Source organism: Podarcis liolepis, assembly GCF_965112155.1.
Source record: "Podarcis liolepis genome assembly, chromosome: 8".
In the NCBI taxonomy this organism is placed as follows: Eukaryota; Metazoa; Chordata; class Lepidosauria; order Squamata; family Lacertidae; genus Podarcis; species Podarcis liolepis.
Window position 1 is genome coordinate 86,462,250 of NC_139560.1, and position 6,443 is coordinate 86,468,692.

At 40.8% G+C, this 6,443-nt stretch overlaps 1 pseudogene across 1 annotated transcript; it reads left to right on the forward strand.

Annotated features, from left to right (window-relative positions):
• The first annotated feature begins 1,533 nt into the window (after positions 1-1,533).
• Positions 1,534-2,001, forward strand: LOC310714356 (small ribosomal subunit protein uS12-like; annotated as a pseudogene). The gene has a single exon. The product of its transcript is annotated as a small ribosomal subunit protein uS12-like (transcript).
• The last annotated feature ends 4,442 nt before the right edge of the window (positions 2,002-6,443 follow it).

Consider the following 6,443-nt stretch of genomic DNA (forward strand, 5'->3'; position numbering starts at 1 on the left):
TGGCCTAGGCTAGTAGAGAGGCTGTGGCGTGCAAGGAAGCTCCTGCTGCCTCACAGATGGCCGGCAGCTCCAGCAGAGAGAGGAGAGTGGGTGGCAATGCTGCTGCCCACTCTCCTGGACTGGGGCGCACGACTTCACCCTTGCACCGGTGCCGCGGCAGGCTCTGTCTGTGCCCTGCATGCCCGACCCAGACACTATTTAGATACGCTCCATCACTGCTTCCCAGGACTAAATATCTATTCCACGTGGAAAGCCAAAAGCTGAAAAAATCTCAAGGAGATGAAGGCTGCATATCACCTTCGCTTGTAGCAAAGAAAGGAGGCAGTTCCAATCCATTTTCTGGCTCCTGCCTTGTCGTTGCAGGGTGGGGACACTGGGATTGCAATGCGCCCTAATAATAATAATAATAATAATAATTTTATTATTTATACTCTGCTCCTGTTGCTGGGTTGCTTCCAACAAACCTCCCGATACAGGGCTGCCTTCAGATGTCTTCTAAAAGTTTTGTAGTTCTTTATCTCCTTAACATCTGATGGGAGGGCATTCCGCTGCCAAGAAGGCCCTCTGCCTGGTTCCCTGTAATTTCACTTCTCACAGTGAGGGAACTGTGTTATGGGCCACGTAAGATTAGGTAGTGGGACAGAAGTGGGTTGGCAACTCCTGGTGTGGAGAGAGTTTTGTCCCCTCCCACTCGAACTTGGGTCACCCGTTGACATTGATTGGCAGCAGATTTTGGACAGACAAAAAAAAAGCATAACTAAGTATGGAATTCACTGCCACAGGATGTGATAATGATCAATAGATCAGAAGAGGATTCCTTTTTTTTTTTTTAGAAGTTTTTATTGGATTTTACAAAATATAGAAAAAATACAAAGACAAGAGCAAGAAAAAAAATAGAGACACAAACACATACTACAAAATACAACGAATACACACATTAAGCACAAAAAATACAAAATACATACGTTAAAAACTAATAACAAAAAGAAAAAGCACATATAAGAAAAACACAAAAATTCCTTCTTTCTTAATTTTAGATCTTAAACATATTCTCCTGACTTCCTCGCGTCCCCCGTTCAGCAAATTCATAGCCCATTAATTTACCTGTTGTTGGTTTAATCCTAAATTTTATCTTGTTGCTAGAACCCCCACAATTCATTTCAATGTCATCAACATTCAGAAATTTTACAATATTTCTGAAAATAGATTTTAAATTTCCCCCAGTCTTCTTCCACTTGCTCTTCTCCCTGGTCTCGGATTCTGCCAGTCATCTCCGCCATCTCCATGTAATCAATTAGTTGCATCTGCCAGTCTTCCGCGGTGGGTAGATCTTCTGTCTTCCAATGTTTTGCAATTGCTGCTGTGGCGTGCATAAAGAAAGTTCTATCCTTCTTTAACACCGATTGGTCGACTATGCCCAGGAGGAAGGCCTCCGGTTTCTTCAGGAAGGTATATTTAAATACCTTTTTCAGTTCATTATATATCATTTCCCAGACAGAAGAGGATTCCTCCCCGGGATCCTCATACAGCACAATGGGCAAGTGTAGCGGGCTTCATATTGTACTGCCAGGAAGTTGCACAGTCACCCACGTGATCAGAAGTGGCATGACAAACAATACAAGAAGTCGCACCTGGGCACAGCTTTGAAAGCCAACCTTTTTGGGGGAGCTTCCCATGCCAAATGAATTGTCCTGGAAAAAGTTGTCATGGAAGCTAAGCAGCCAAATTCTGCCATCAGGAAAAATGTCTGAGTTCAGCTGACCAAGAATGGCAAAAAAAATAACAGCATTTGTTCCTATTGATGGTTGTTTGAACTTCAGTGAGGAGAACGATGAAGTTCTGGTTGCTGGCTTTGGTTGGAAAGGTCATGCTTTTGGTGACATTCCAGGAGTTCATTTCAAGGTTGTCAAAGTAGCAAATGTTTCTCTGTCAGCCTTGTACAAAGACAAAAAGGAGAAACCCTGGTCGTAAAGTTATGTTGTTATTAAGATGATCAAGAAAGTTTTCTTCTAAGAAAAGAAAGAGAGAATTAGACATATCCATAGGGGATGGTCTACCAGCAGCTATAACTCACGATGCCAGATTACCGATACCAGTCACTAGGAGACAAAAAGGAGATGTAGATGTTGACGTGTTTTAATTTCTTTTACTGTAAATTCGAATTATCTTTAAATGCTTTTTATTGTCTTTACCTCTTTCTTACTTATAATGTTCTTATTTCTTACAAACTGCTTAGAGGTTTTACCAAAATCAAGTGGTATGTAAAATTTGTTGAACTATTTTTAAAAAAGAGCAAGCAATGGCCATTTATTGCCTTCTTCTCTTGATGAAGGACCTACAGAAGCATCTGGCTGGACCTGTGAAAAAGAGGATTCTAGGCTGGACTAGACAGACCTTTTCTTCCAAAATCCCTCTACTGTGAGGGAGTTTTGTGCCTCAACTCTTGCTTTCTTATAATGCCAGTGCTAAGTGTGACCATTTTTTGAATTCGGTTCTGTCTACTTTGGGCAAGGTACTAACTATATTACTTTGTGGTGATGCTATTTAAGGTCAAGGTACAAAGACTCAGCTGGAACTTTTGTTGGGTCAAATCTTGCCATCAGTTCCCCGTTTCCTAAATATGTTAAAAATAAAATCTCTTAGGTGGAAATAATGAAAACATTTGATTTTTTGTTGTTCTTTTCGTTTACTTCCACACAATATCCCTTTTGTGTGATAATTGTTAAACCCTGAAAAACCATATTTAAGTCAATTTCCCTATTAAAAATTAATAGAAGAGAGGACAACAGAGAGACAGAAAGACTCACAAACTATTCAAGGTTACTCCATCCAGCTAACATTACTATGGCAATAGGTCATCATTTAAATCAGATGATACCAATTTATACAGTTGTATAACCAATTGACAGCACATTCTAATAGTTTTCAGGAGAAAAAAATCCTTAATTATATTAGTTTATAGCAACTAAGAGATTATTTTAAGATATGTGCTATAATATAGAGATTAGGATCCACAAGGAATTGAAAGGAGCAGGAATGGCTTGTCTGGTGGGGCAAGGCATCTGTTCAGATTTCTGACAATTTATCTCAATGGTCTAATGATGCGTTTATGAAATGTTGGTCTCTTAGAGTTCAAAAAATTACCTCCAAAATTAAGCATTGCAAGTATAAAATAGAAAATTCTGTTCTATGTGATCAAGTGCATTTTGGGCATCTAAAAACATTAGAACTGACTCATTTATTATTTTCATTGCACTTATTGATTATAGCAAGCACCTTCTGGTATTAGCTGACCACCACCACCCCACCCCCGGTCAAGAAAGCTAGCCCCATCATAATGGCTATTTTCCTAGTCTCACTAACTATAGGGAATTGTAGTGAAAGTGTTATAATCTTGATTGGTACAATACTATAACCGAGTTGGTAAACTGCTAAGTCTCCACTTTCTCTCCCTTCTTTCTCACTTCATTCATATAAATTTTGAAATAACTTTAAATTTTTTAAAGCATTTTATCCTGCTCTTTAGCTGAAAAGACTCTCAGATCATTTCACAAAAGTCAGTAGTAGGCAAGTCCGTGCTCTCTGCAGAGGTGCCAAGTTCCACCCAACATGTGTGTGTGATGTCACATGTGTCGTGACGTGCATTGTGAGGCCCGGCTCCTCAGGTTTGGGGGTGCTTAGCCCCACTGCAACAGACTGGGGTGGGGGGCTGAAGACACACCAGCCCTATAGAGTTGGTGCCTATGGCTCTCAGGCTTATAATGCAAAAGACATGACACACAAGGAAAAGGGGAATGGAGAGAGAAAGGAATGAGGAAAGCAAGCTCTGCTGGCACCATTTTTGAAGTTGCATTTCTTAGAATGATTCACAAAGATTGAAATTGTTCAGCTATTCTGTTTAAAAGGTTGTTTTGTGCCATGTTTTCATGCCTTTACCAGCACCCCCTCAAGCTTGGAGGAGACATCACTCAGGAAGTCAGCGTTGTCCACTCCAGGACCTTCTGTCCTGTCCTGGTTTCAGCTTGAAGAGCCCACAGAGCAAAGTCAGTTGTTCACAGTGGCAGCACTGACGGGTTGCAGTCTGGAATCACTTGAGGCTTAACTGAATGATCAGTCTAACCCCAGAATGCTTAGAGTTAGACAGCAACCACACACTTGAGAGACCTCACAAAGAAAGAATATTTGTGACTGCCCGACTCTTGTTGCAGGTTTGCAGGCCCACAGAGAACTTTTTCAGAGCAGTTCCACAGCCACCTCCTTTCAGAACAGTTTCATCTTGTAGAGACATTCACTGTCTCCTGGACCTAGGTGGTCAATCACACCTGCTTGATGTTGTGAGCCACAAGGGTCAAAGGTCAAGCATATGGGTGATGGGGTACACCTCACATTATACTTTGCCCACAACCATCTGAAAATATTCTCAAAGGCTTCTCACAAAGCCCCCTGATTAGCTTCTATCAAGTTCACCATCTCTGCTTAACACCATCAACCTAAACCTCAAGAGGAAGTGATCTGAGCAAGACAAGGGAGTCAAGAAAACATCCCCTACAACCAGACCTCTGAATCAGCTCACCATGACCATGTTGGGACCTTATACTCTGCTTATGAGCTTCAAGAGGCACTAGGCAGCGCCACTGATGGAACGCTGGGCTACATGAACCTATAGCAAGGCAAGACACAGGAATCACTTATCATTTAATTTATTAGTTAAGAAAAATTTATCTTGTTCTTCCATAGTAGTTACTATGCTCAAGCTGATTGACCACAATTTCAAAACAATTTCTCTGCACATTTGCACTGTAGTTGATTTTTAATGGTTTTTAATTTCTGGATTGTATTTGTATGTGTGTATGTTTAAGTAAGTTTGTGGATGGCCCAAGGGCTTAGTAAATGGTTGATGGGTAGTACAGTAATGTAAGAAAGAAATAAAAACTACAAATAACTAATAAAAATTAACAATGCAATGAAAGTGAGCCAGATACAGCATGTAAGAAATTGAAAAGCTATAGGTCAGTGAATTAAAACACTTCAGTCCAAGAGATCAGATTCCTAGCAGAATAAAAATGTCTTTATCAAACAGCAGATGGCAGAGAGAGAGATGTGGCCCAATGAGCTTTCCAAAGGAAGGGGTTCTAGAGTTCATCTTGTAGTCATTGTCACCTTATCTGTCTACCACTTTCTGTAAGCACTGCATTCAAAGTGGTTCACAGCCAGGCTAGCCAGGCTTCATGAACTGCTGGGATGCAAAGTGGAGACTCCCCCCCAGCAGATTATATATGTCTTATTATTATTTATTACATTTAGATACCACCCAAAGACCACAGAGCAGTTTACAACATAAAAATACAAAATAACACACACATAGATACGTTAACACAATGACGCCTGACGAGTAAGTCCTAATGGCACAATAAAAGGGGTGCATAGTTACAAAAACATTTATATATTTTAACAGCTTTGAAAAATAGAACAGCATAAAGATGGCTTGTTTTCAAGTTTTTCAAATATTTTCTAATTTGGACTAAAATCTTGTAAAAAACCACACACATCTTCACAGTTAATCGCATGAGCTGTGAACTAGGGAGTTCTCAGTTTAGCCATGAACTCACAAGCTGTATTCCCATTTCATGGTAAGTCATGGCTAATGGTTTACCATGAATGCTCAGACTGCTTCTGCTATGGGGCGGGCTCCTCACTAGCAAGGGGGGAGGCAATAAACAGCAAATGTTGGCTTAGTGTTGCATCTGAATTGAGGGTCAGGGTTTGTTTTGCTAAAACAAATCATAGGATCTGAAGCCAAGGTTTGTTCTTGGCTTACCAACTATCAGTTTTACTTGTTGTTTCTAATTTTGGAGCCAAAGCAAGGTTCTTGTAAAGGATATTCCAAGTATATGAATACCATGAACAATTAGGGAAAATGCTGTAAAACTCACACCCACTCCTCCCAAAATGTATTCTCATTTGTCTTCTTGCCTTTTCCCTCTCATAATACCGGAATCCCCATTATAGCTCTAACAATCACGCTCTCTCTCAGCTCAACCCATAAAAGCATGAAAAGCAACCTTGACTGGATCATCTTGGCTTGTGCTGTGATTCCCCCCTATTTTCCTGCTAAAATGTTGAGCTCCTTGCTCAGAAAGGTGTAACATGAGCCTCCCAGGAGGCCAGACACTTTGCAGTCCAATTAGGTTAGCCTGTTCCCCTTTCAAGCCTGCTGCTCTTTGTTTGAAGACCACTTGGCTGTTCACTTGCAATATGCCATCAGCAGTACCATCCGTTTCTATGAATACAGAGAGCTGCTTTGCACTGAGTCAGACAGTTGATCCACACAGCCCACTATTTGTCTATCCTGACATTCAGCGGCAGGCCTCTACCTGAGAGTTTTTAAAGGGGTGATGCTCTGGCTTGAACCTGGCCAGCATCTTTTCTGCTGCTTCCCAAAT